The sequence below is a fragment of the Peromyscus leucopus genome, chromosome 1 (genome assembly GCF_004664715.2).
Source record: "Peromyscus leucopus breed LL Stock chromosome 1, UCI_PerLeu_2.1, whole genome shotgun sequence".
Lineage (NCBI taxonomy): Eukaryota > Metazoa > Chordata > Mammalia > Rodentia > Cricetidae > Peromyscus > Peromyscus leucopus.
In genome coordinates, this window is record NC_051063.1 from 47098497 (window position 1) to 47110664 (window position 12168).

General features: G+C 45.1%; 1 protein-coding gene across 1 annotated transcript in view; it reads right to left on the reverse strand.

Moving 5' to 3' along the window:
- Positions 1–12168, reverse strand: part of Sorbs1 (sorbin and SH3 domain containing 1) — a 240448-nt gene that overhangs the window by 164489 nt on the left and 63791 nt on the right. The window contains 1 exon segment of the mRNA XM_037206757.1: positions 4561–4647. The gene's annotated coding sequence lies outside the window, so the exon portion shown is untranslated.

Genomic DNA, 12168 nt, shown 5'->3' on the forward strand with positions numbered 1-12168 from the left:
GGCGTGTGTCTGTGTGTGGATATGTGCAAGTGTGTGGGTGCACTAAGAGGTCAGAGGTATCAAATACCCCTGACACTAGACTTACAAGCAGCTTTGAACCTCCTAATGTGAGTTCTGGGAACCGAATTCTGACCCTCTGCAAGAACTGTATGTTTTCTTAACTGCTGAGCCACCTCTCGAGCTCCCCTTCATAGAATTGTATCACATCTTTCTATGACAACTAACTGATTTTCAGACATGTTTTGCACTCAGTGGGCTTTCAGTTTATCACCCTTGGATACCATAATTATGGAATGAGAGAAATCTGAAGTGTACCAGCAGTGAATTAAAGTCAGTCACAAATACAGCTTGTCAAAGCTCCAGTCCATATAAGGAACAATTCAGTTTACAGGTTATTGGTAAGGGATGCTGGTCTTTCTGCTTGCCAGCCAAAGGCAGTCATGTGCCAAGTGCACAAATGCAGCTTATAAATTCTCTCAGCAGACCAGATTTTAAATTGTGCAAATCTAGAATGAATTTTCTTGATTTATAGAAATCACACCTTTTTATAGAAGGTGAGGCTTTGTTATGATTTTCATATCCTCATCTCATTTGCACAGTTCCTAGTTATGAAAGGTAGAATCATACCATATTCTCTTGCATGTATCCTTTGTTTACTTCTTTAAAAAATTTCATTACACTTATGCACATGCACATATGTGTGCACATGTCACAGTGTAAGCAGACAGGACAACTCGAGAGGAGTTAGTTCTCTCTTCCACCATGTGGGTCCTGAGAATTGATCTCCAGGTGTCAACCTTGGCACCCAGTGCCTTTACACGCTGAGCCATCTCACCAGCCTCAGACTTACTTCTTGGATTTTTATGCATAAAATCCACCCTTAGTCATTCTCTTCTCTGTCAAAATCCTAACATCTTCTTTTTCTCCCTAAATGGCCTCATCCAGTCTTAGCTTTAAATACCATATAGACTTGATGAACCTCACAGATACTATTTCCAGCCTTCAGACAACTTTATATCTCTATGAGAATACTGAATGGGCATCTCAAAATTAATAAGGCTCTGCAGTGGAACAAACATCCATTTACAAGGCTCAAACAAAACTTTTTTCTGAGGGTCACAGAGTCCAGACTGGCCTCAAACCCACTGTGTAGCTCAACATGACCCTGAACTTATGTCCTTTTACCTCCACCTCCCGAGTGCTAGGATTAAGTGTATGTGGTGCTGAGGAATCAAACCCAAAGTTTTGGTGCAGGTCAGCTAAGCATTCTATCCACAGAGCTACCCCACCAGCCTTGAAACCAAATTTTTAGGGTCCCTCTTTGCTCCCCATCTCAATAAGCGATGGCATCATTTACTGAGCCAAAGGTCCCAGCTTATTTTTGACTCTTCTCTTTGCTCATATCCAACACCGAACTGCAAACTTCTTCAAAGCATAATCTGAACCTGACCATGTCACATCACTCTGTGATCCAGGTCACATCTCTACCCTCACCTGGCCACTGACAAGGTCTCCCAAAAGTTACCCTAAGAGTCCTCTTGCCCTCTTTTCTATTACCCATTCAGGATCCAAAAGAACTATTTTAAAGTACAAGATCACATCAACTACAGACTTCTCCAGTAAAACTCCAACTCTTTATCGCAGCCTATACAATCTGGTTCCCGCCTACACTATCGTCCCATTTCACACCACTCCCTCCCTAAACCACCTGCAGCCCAAGTTCAGCCAAACTGGCCACCTTCCTGCTCCTCCACCATGCCAAGTGCAGCCTACCCCAAAGGCTTTGCCTTTCCCTTGCTGTTCCCTCTGTGAAGATCGCACCCCACCCCCCAGAGCCCCACTCCATGCAGGTCTCTATGGAAAACAAGTCACTCTTTCTCCCCGCCCCTCCTTCCCTCGTTTCCTCTCCCCAATTCTCTAACCCGGTTTTATTTTTTCATAGCACATGAGCTGAAATTACATTTTCTACTTGGCTTATCTGTTTGCTCCGTTCGCAACTGCGTACACAGTGAGCATCCATCAGGTTCCAGGATTCTAAGCAGTGGGGATGCAGCAGCAAGTGAGACAAGCAGAGATCTCAGCCCTCTTGCAGTTCATGTTCTCATCTGTCGTCCTTGCTCAAGCCTGAGCTCCAAAGAGGAGAAGACACACAGTCCACCTTGTGAACAGCAAATCACCAGTGCCCAGGACAATGTCCTGACATGGAGTAGGAATAAACACACATCTGCTGGCTGGACAGAACAGCCATCGGATTCCCTGGAGACTCCATTATAAACCCTTCTTTCTATCAGGCAAAATTCAAGATGGGACCCAGAATACCCAACATGTCCCCTGGGAGCAGTCTAAAAACCAGCCTGGGCCCGGTTGTCCTGACTGACTGCCAACTGTAGCCCCCAGCGATCTCCTCCAGTGGCTGTGTCATTAGGATTTATCTCAGTGGGTCACAAAATGACCCGACCCATTTGATGGACGCTGACCAGACAGCAACATTAAACAGGTCAGATTTTCTCTACAAAGTGGCCATATTCAAATGTACGGGTCACACAGCTTCCCTGACTCCTGTGGTCCTTGTCCTCCGGAGTTCACAGGACACCTTCAGTGTGCACTGGCTATCACCAGGCAATCATTCCTATTCCAGCACTGAACACAAGGTTGCTAAGGGCATGTTTTCACCTCCTGCAGCTGCTATGGAGGCAGGACATTTGCCTGCTGCGATGAACAAGTTTCTCCTAGAGAACATTTGAAGAGCATGAAATAATTTGACCACAGATAAACATGAAGGTAATTGTGAAGTGCAATCCATTCACATAGGGAAAACAAACAAACAAAAAAAAAAAAAAAAACAAAAACAGAGCTATGCAAAAGAAAAATTAGTTGTCTCCAATTGGGTCTTGCCGGGTATACAAACCACACTCAAGAGCAGGCCTCATGCCCAGTGGTAGATGGACAACACAAAGTGAACTCAATGGTATTTTTGGAAGTTTTTTTGTCTCCTAATTCTTTCTCTGAGCTCTTTTTTTTTTAAAGCCTTACAGGTCTTTTGATTGTATATTACAGTTTTCCAACTTTGAGTCTTCACAGGCTTTGTGTGTGCTAATGCATTTGTCTCTGCATCTATATGTCTTTCTTGTGCTTTTTCTTTGGCTCTTTTTGGTTTGTTCCTATTCTAACTTGATTTGGTTGTTGTTGTTTTAGCTTATGATTTTTTAAATGCCTTACTGTTTTCTAACGGGAGGACTTGAAAGAAAACTTGGAGGAGGGAAAACTATAATCAAGATATATTGTATGAAAAAATATTTTCAATTAAAATGGGGGGGGGACATTTAAAAAAAGGAAATATAGCCAGGCAAGGTGGTGCATGCCTTTAATCCCAGCACTCAGGAGACAGAAGCAGGCGGATCTCTGTGAGTTTTAGGCCAGCCTGGTCTACAAAGTGAGTTCCAGGACAGTCAGGGCCACGGTTACACAAAAAAACCCTGTCTTGAAAAACCAAAAAAAAGGAAAGAAAATATATAATGAAAATAAAACAGAGGTAGAGTGGTAGTAACAAATTTAAAAAGAAAAGAAAATGCAAATATCTTAAAGAACTACCCTAGAGGTCTCAGAAAACAAGTATTTAAACCCCACATTACTAACCTGTCCACATGTGAGGGTAATGTCTAGTTATCTCATCTTAATGTGCTAGTTCACTCAGACACGACAGCTTTAGAGCCCTGTCTCTCAGGTTTAGCAGGTGAAGGTAGATATAAACACCACAAGTCAAAGGCAGGAAGGCCCCATCCAGCCCTGGGCTGCAGTGATGTGGGTATAGCAGCTCTTTCTTTCAACATCTGGGATGCTTGAAAAAGCTACTTAAAGTAATAAAGTGTGTGTGAGAGGAGAGCCTCGATGTATCTCAGAACACCACAGTATTACACTGCATCTGCCCCAACACCTCACTCTCTTTGAAGTATATTCACAAACATTATCTCCTTCAGTCTTCAAAGCAAGCAACCCTGCAGTGTGAACAAGACAGAATATACTTTGCTGTTTGGAACCCCAGAAACCACACAATTATTCCAGATCCCTGTAAAAGTGGCAGGACTTTTACAGGGATATGCCTAAACTCAGCTGTGGCGGTTTAAATGAGAATATCTCCCATAAGCCCCAGGGTTTGACTACTTGGTCCCCAGTTGGTGGCATTGTGTGAACAGGTTTAAGAAGTATGGCCTTGCTACAGGACACACGTCATTGTGCGCAGGCTTTGAAGTCTCAAAGTCACATGCCATTCCACAACTCTCTCCATTTCCTGCTACTTATGGTTGGAGATGGGAGTTTTCAGCTGTTCCTGCTACCATGTCACCTGCTGCCTCAATTCTCTGCCATGATGTACCCTGTTTCTCCTGAATTATAATCCCCAATAATCCCTCCCTTCTAGAAGTTGCTCTGGTCATGGTGTTTTATCACAGCAATCAAAAAGTAACTAAAACAAGTGATAAACATCATTATGTGCAAATCACAGTGCATGATCAATATGTCTCTTCACTGCAACAGGAGGAAAAAACAAAAACACTTATTCACCAGTGGCTTATGGTAGTGGGAAGACACATTGGTCCTGGAGCTCTGGGCAGAGAGAGGCTTGCAGATTCTTCCAATGGATGCCAATTCCTGAAACGACACATAAAACACCATGAACAAACTACAAACACACTGGCCTTACCCCAGGAGGCTCATCTCAAGCCAACTCACCTCAACAGGCACACCACTCAGACCCAAAGTCCCCATGCTTCTCATCCAGCCTAAATCTCTGGCTCAGCCCCATTTCCCATATAGACCAATAATCTTCAGTTCACACACACGGAAATGGCTCCCACAACAGTGACAGGATCTCGGACACAAGAATGCTCCAGAGATTGCCTGCAATGGGGTCACAAACTGAAAGCAAAGGGTCGTTTCACCTGCAGAGGCACAATACTACCTCTGCTTCATATGTCCTGGAACTCCCCGAAGTTAAAACTCAGAAATGTCACATGAAAGCTCACACCTCTTAGGCCTACAAGGTGGCTCAGCGGACTAAAGTTCTTGCCACACCATCCTGAGAAACTAAGTTCGATCCCCAGAACTCACAGTGGAAGGAGAGAACTCACTCAAAAGCTGTTCTCTGACTTCCACATGTGTACGCTCAGACAGACAGACAGACAGACACACACACACACACATACACAACAACAACAACAACAACAAATTAAGATGATGATGACGACAACGAGGACAACTATGGTGAGCCTCACACTTTCAGCTTCTCTTTAAAAGGCAAACAGATCAGAAGATCTGTAAACTCTCCTGACGTTCCTCTCAGACAGTGACGATCTGGGAGCAAACAGCAGTCACCCTTCACACGCAGGCTTGCTTGCTCTGAATACCAACGCTAGCATTCTGTATTTTCTCTGCACAGAGAACTGCTGCTTTCATTCCCCACCACCCTCGTTTGCCTCTGCGTTTGTAGAGAACCTGGATCCATTCCCAGCACCCACATGATAATTTAAAACCATCTGTAACTCAAGTTCCAAGGGATAGGAGGCCCTCATCTGGACTCAAGGTACACTGCATACATGTGGTGCACATACACACATGCAGGCAGACACTTATAAACATAAAATAAAATTTTAAAGAGAAAACCCAAGGGCTGGGTGTGGTGGTATTCTAATTGTACTGAAATGTGATTTTGATTGTATGTTAATAAATAAAGTTGCCCGGGGGTCAGAGCTATTAGAGCCATAGACAGAGTGTGGCGGTGGTGGCGCACGCCTTTAATCCCATAGATCTCTGTGTGTTCAGGGATACAGCCAGCATTGGAGACATATGCCTTTAAGACCTGGGGGGCCGTACATACAGACAGTGACGAGGCAGTCACGTGTTTGGGTTTACAACCAATGAGAAGGCAGAATGACTATGAAACGACTTACACACAGGGAAATAACTCTCTTTCAGGAAGCTGGGACCACCACAGGAGGAAGGGTGAGATTTTAGCTCTGAGCTCTGATCTCTTGGCTTTCTCTTTTACATTGGTTCTGTGTTTCTTATTTAATAAGACGGTTGGTTACATCTACAGCTGGGGATGTAGAGCACTTGCCTGGCTTATGTGCGGCCTTGGGTTCTAGCTCCAGCAGATTCACAAAAAACAAAACAAAACAAAAAAGGAGAAAACTATATACATGCTTATGTACAAAGACACCAGCATTGTAACACATTAGCAGTGTTCAGCTTAAGACGGTGGGAGTTATTTACATCATCTTCTTAAAGAATTTATTGATTTGCTCACTGAGCTACATTACATACCACACAGCATGAGGTGCTAAGAGATACAAAGTCAGCACAGCCCTTAAGTTGTTCTGAGAAAAAGGCGGTCTGGACACTCTAAACGGGCCTGCTCAGGTGATACAGGAAGAGAAGCACCTAGCGGCAGAAGCAGAGACTTCTTCCCAGCATGAACAGAGGACTGAGCAAAACCCAAAGCCTGGTGGGAGAGGGCAGAAAAGGGAAGGTGCTGATCCCACCCCAGGGGGCAATGCAGGCAAAAGAGGGACATTTGAACAGCCGTCTATTTCAGCTTTATCCGGGCCTCTTACTACCTTGTAGATCTTAATTACCACCACCACCACCACCACCACACACACACACACAAAGAGAGAAAGAGAGAGAGAGAGAGAGAGAGAGAGAGAGAGAGAGAGAGAGAGAGAGAGAGAGACACCCAACCCTTGCCTTACATAATGTAACTCAACATCTGTAAGGACTTGATGCACAGCACTGCATGTGCGTTCTCATCTGTACATCTCACCAAATGTCCACATCAAGAATACTACCAACTCAGCCCTGGTCCCTGGCAATGCCCATTCATGTCAAGGAACAACTAGTTTTTTCTCAGAGTCTGGAAGGCCTCAAAAACACCATGGCAGAAACCTTGGCCTTTGGGGGAGGTTTCTAAGATGAAGAATAAATATGAGTTTTTCTTCACATCAGTTATAAGATTGAGAAACCTATCCCCACTCTAAGGTCCCAAATATCCAGAAACTACTGGCCTTCAGCAGAAATGTTCACAAGAGGGAAAAAAAAAAAATCTCAGACTACCTGTCCATCCAAATCTCCATGTGGAGCTTTCCCATTTGTCAGAAAGCAATGAGTACCAGCCTGGGCTGAGGCACCAAGAGCAGTTCCAACACCAGCCTTGGCGCTGGGGAGATGGGCTCAGTTAGCAAACTATCTGCTGCACAGCTCTCGTGACCGGAGTTCGGATCCCCAGAACCCACTTGTAAAAAGCCCAGCCTGGCAGCCAGCTTGGAGGAGGAGAAGGAGACAGAAAGATTCCCTGGAATTCACTGGCCAGGGAGATTATCTGAATTGGTGAGCTCCAGGTTCAGTGGGAGATTCTGAATCAAAAAGTAAGGGGGGGAGAGTGGCTGAAGAGAACAGCTAATGTTGACCTCTGGCCGGCTTCTACATGTAAGCACACAGAGACACAGACACACACAGACACAGACACACACACACACACACACACACACACACACACACACACACACACGGTGGGAGCAGGCATGGGAAGGGGTGTAAAGAGTGAAGGCCAAATATGAGGCGAAGGCTTAGGTTGGGGTGGGAACTGGTGCAGTTCGGAGCAGTTTGAGGACACAAGGCATGGTCCCCCTAAGTGGTGGACAGAACTTCACTAGAACCACAAAGGTTTGGCAAGTTCTTGTATCTGGCTGAAAATGAAAAATCACCTGGAGAACTAAAAAGACCATAATAAAAATAATCTTATTTTTGGTTTGGCAGTACAAAACCTTCCCACAGGTGATTCTGGCATGAACCTGGGGATGTACTTTACCAGGAGTGCAGAAGCTCCAGAACAGTCTCTTCAAGGTCATTAATTCAGCATCCTCCAGGAAAGCACCGAGAGTTCTGCTTGGAGATTTACTCATTCTCAGTGTGTCCATCAAATGTCTATGCCATCGTGACACCCATTGCTTAACCCCATTAAGTAGGTGGCAGAATGCCAGCACCAAGAATGGCAACCGGGTAAGTGAGGCAGGCCTCCTTAGCGGCATTCGCCCAGTCTGCGTGTTTCCAGATGAAACTCGGGCTGCCTAGTCCCAGCAGCAGACCTGCATCTCTACATACCATGCAGCTGCACCTTCCAGCAAGACAAAGGATCTGCACCTCTCCAGCCACCAAATGGCCTTCGAGGAACACATTCAGGACATCAGCATTCTGACCAGGTCCCTCCTGCCCATCAAAGGGGAAGCATTGCAGATGAGTGCAACGTGGTGGAAATCTGCCAAGCCAGCAGAGCACTTCTCATTGCAGATTTCCACTTTGTGGTCATGTAATGGCTTGAGCCATCCCTAGCCAAAAGTGGCAAAGTAAATGTATGTGCCACAAAGATGACAGATTGGAGCAAGCTGCTTCCTGAATGGACCAACCTGAAGAGATCTCTTCCTGACGTCACCAGGTGCTAGCAGGTGACCTTCAGAAAGTCAGCATCAGAGAAATCCACAGCTGGCAAAGGTCAACCTTCTGGAACAAGGGGCCAAGCCACGAGCCTCCCTAACCTCCAACAAAACAAGGAGACACTCCCAGAATCCCAAGAAATCCACAGCTAGCTAAGGTCAACCTTCTTGAACAAGAGGTCAAGCAACAAGCCTCACTATTCTCCAACAAAACAAGGAGACACTCCCAGAACCCCACTTCAACATAAGTAGCCTCCACTTGGGTAAGAAATCAAGTTTAGAACGGTGTGGAGTGGCGGGGAGTTTAGAGAAATCAAAAGAACTTTCCCACTTCTGGTAGTCCTCAATTTTAAATGATTCGTTCATTTTCCTGCAATTCTAACATACCCAGGCCTAATACAAGACACTTCTCTAGTCCAGTGCTTCAAAAGACACGGCAGTTTTTTGTTCCAGGCCCTGTCAGACGCGTTAGGGCCTCCCCTCCCTCATCTGTGTCTTCTTCTCCTCTACTCCATCCCAAGACCACAGTACCAGCTGCTGCCAAGCCATCTCTGATATCCTCATTCCTAACAAGCGTCAGCCCACCAGCCAACCCATTCCGGCCTACAGGAGCCCTCATGCCCAGTGTCCTCAGAAGCCTATGCACATCTCCTCCACAGCACAGATTACTTCTATTTTTCCAAAGCATTTTTTCCCCAGTCCCTAGATGGCAAGGATCTGTACCATTCTGCTTTGCCTTCTTATTGGTGCTCTTTGCTGCTTTCAAGTTTCAAGTTTGACTGTAGGTTACATATCCCAATACAGTACCTCAAAACTCGGGTTTCTGTCAAAATATACCCCAAACTTCATGCCACCCAGCCAGACTTGGCTGTTCTTTATTCTTCTTTTTTTTTTTTCATATTTTATTTTATTTTATTTTACAATACTATTCAGTTCTACATAACAGCCACAGATTCCCTTGTTCTCCCCCTTCCTGCCCCCCTCTCCTTTCCCCCAGCCCACCCCCCCCAGGCAAAGCTCCCCCAAGGACTGAGATTGACCTGGTAGACTCAGTCCAGGCAGGTCCAGTCCCCTCCTCCCAGACTGAGCCAAGCATCCCTGCATAAGTCCCAGGTTTCAAACAGCCAACTCATGCAATGAGCACAGGACCTGGTACCACTGCCTAGATGCCTCCCAAACAGATCAAGCCAATCAACTGTCTCACCTATTCAGAGGGCCTGATCCAGTTGGGGGCCCCTCAGCCTTTAGTTCATAGTTCATGTGTTTCCATTCGTTTAGCTATTTGTCCCTGTGCTTTATCCAACCTTGGTTTCAACAATTCTCGCTCATATAAACCCTCCTCTTTCTCACTAATTAGACTCCCAGTGCTCCACCCGGGGCCTAGCCATGGATGTCTGCATCCAGATTCCTCAGTCCTTGGATGGGGTTTCTGGCACAACTATTAGGGTGTTTGGCCATCCCATCACCAGAGTAGGTCAGTCCCGGCTGTCTCTCGGCCATTGCCAGCAGTCTTTTGTGGGGGTATCTTTGTGGATTTCTGTGGGCCTCTTTAGTACTTTGTTTCTTCCTTTTCTCAAGAAATTAGACATCAAAACGACCAACAGTCCAATTAAGAAATGGGCTTTAGAACTAAACAGAGAATTCTCAACAGAGGAAACTCAAATGGCTGAAAGACATTTAAGGAATTGCTCAACATCCCTAATCATCAGGGAAATGCAAATCAAAACAACTCTGAAATACCACCTTACGCCTGTCAGAATGGCTAAGATCAAAAACACTGAAGATACTTTATGCTGGAGAGGATGTGGAACTAGGGGAACTCTCCTCCAATGCTGGTGGGAATGCAAGTTTGTACAACCACTTTGGAAATCAATATGGCGCTTTCTTAGAAAATTGGGAATCAATCTCCCCCAAGATCCAGCTATACCACTCTTGGGCATATACCCAAGAAATGCTCAGTCATACCACAAGAGCACTTGCTCGGCTATGTTCATATCAGCATTGTTTGTAATAGCCAAAACCTGGAAACAACGTAGATGCCCTTCAACTGAAGAATGGATAAATAAATTGTGGCACATATACACAATGGAATACTACTCAGCAGAGAAAAACAATGACATCATGAGGTTTGCAGGCAAATGGATGGATCTAGAAAAAAATCATCCTGAGTGAGGTAACCCAGATTCAGAAAGACAAATATGGTATGTACTCACTCATAGAAAGATACTAGATGTGGAACAAGGATGACTGGACTGCTACTCTCTTTCTTCTTAATACAAGGCCCCAAGTTGCTTCCCTGGCTCATAGCAGATTTCTCTCTTCTAGCAGCAACAAATCCAAAGTCCAAGAGAGAAAATGTGCAACCAGCTTGAGGCCAATCAACTTAGGAAGGACACAAATCTGAGTACTTCACCCTCCTGGTTGGTTTTTATATCACACTACATTGGTTATTCTATTTAAGATCACTGTACACCAGGCAGTGGTGGAGCACACCTTTGATCCCAGCACTTGGGAGGAAGAGGCAGGCGGATCTCTGTGAGTTGAAAGCCAGCCTGGTCTACAAAGCCAGGGCTGTTACACAGAGAAATCCTGTCTCAGAAACCAAAATAAATAAAATAAAATAAAGATCACTTTACAACTTGCAAAATTAACCCCCTTTGAACCTTGAAAGGGATTTTCTGGGATCAAAGGGGCTATCACCAGTGCCAACACCCTAAGGAACTGAACTCCACTGAAGCTTTCACAGGCTCCACACTAGTGTGGCTCTCTCCGCTCTGATCCCAGTGCCAGCCCATCCTCTTCCTCTTCCTGCAACCATAGGCAGAGGAAATGGGTCTTCAGGAGCTTTTTTTAAGCTCTCCCACCTACTCCACAAATATGGTAGGAGGAAGAATGAATGTTTCCAAGTTCTCTGAATGACACAACACTCAAAGTACAACAGAATTAGCTGGAAACTAGCAAAAAATAATTTTAGCTTCCCTTTTTAAAAAAATTATAAAAGCACACCTACTTTAAATGATTCAGAGTGACTTTGTGCAGTATCTTCTACTTGAATATACATTTGTTTCCCCAAGCTGAGGGTTCCTCCCCTGTCTCCCCAGCTCCCCATCCTAAGAGTGTGTATAGGTCCAGGCTTCCAGATACCTATTCTGTCTGACTTGGGGCCCGTGAGAACATCTCAGCGAAGCCAAGCACACTCTATAAACGGTCAGGGGCTGCCCCCTCAACACATCATAATGCTATTTGCATTTACTATTTCTACTGCATTAAAAATAAAACAAATAACAAAAAAAATCTTGCCAAGGATGGGGCATTCTCAGATTGAGAGCTCAAAAGAAACATTAACTCTTGACCAAGGCCAGTTCTAACTCCGGAACCTTACTCTCACCAGCAAAGGCTCCTTTCCTAGTAGACCCTACCATATCGTATTTATCCACTATTGTATTTATCCCCTTCAAAGGAGCAGAGATCCTGTCTGACATGTTCATTTCTATAGCCTCAGCACTACAACAGTCCCTGGCACATTACATGTGCTCAATATGAAGCAGATGAGCAAGCAAGTGGATGGAAGAGGGGCGAGGGCTCTCTGAAGATGCTCCATGGCATGACTCATCACGCTCTCTGGGATGAGTCTCCTAATGCCTCTCGCTGTGATTCTTTAATTCTGTCACTACTTAGATACTGG